The sequence below is a fragment of the Penaeus monodon genome, chromosome 15 (genome assembly GCF_015228065.2).
Source record: "Penaeus monodon isolate SGIC_2016 chromosome 15, NSTDA_Pmon_1, whole genome shotgun sequence".
Classification (NCBI taxonomy): Eukaryota; Metazoa; Arthropoda; class Malacostraca; order Decapoda; family Penaeidae; genus Penaeus; species Penaeus monodon.
This window is the reverse complement of record NC_051400.1, coordinates 39,398,402-39,398,716: the sequence shown is the minus strand read 5'-3', so window position 1 is coordinate 39,398,716 and position 315 is coordinate 39,398,402.

Genomic DNA, 315 nt, shown 5'->3' with positions numbered 1-315 from the left:
TTTATTCGTCTCTTTATTTCACAAATAAGTCTTAAGTGCAAGTTCATAAATTCAAGAAACTGCATCACGTTGCAACTGTTTACCTCAGACAAGTTTACTGCCTAATTAAAGTCAGTTACGAAATCATGTTTCATTAATAGGCTGGACTTTGTCATACCAAATATGTTGGTGATGAAAAATAAAAAAAAGGGTTTTCTTGAGAACGTTTATTTGAAGCAGCCTTTTAACCAAATTTTCTAAGTGAGGCTTTAATGGGGTTTAGTCAACTAGGGTTATTGTGTATATTTCAGAAGAGAAATGATTAATGATATTTAC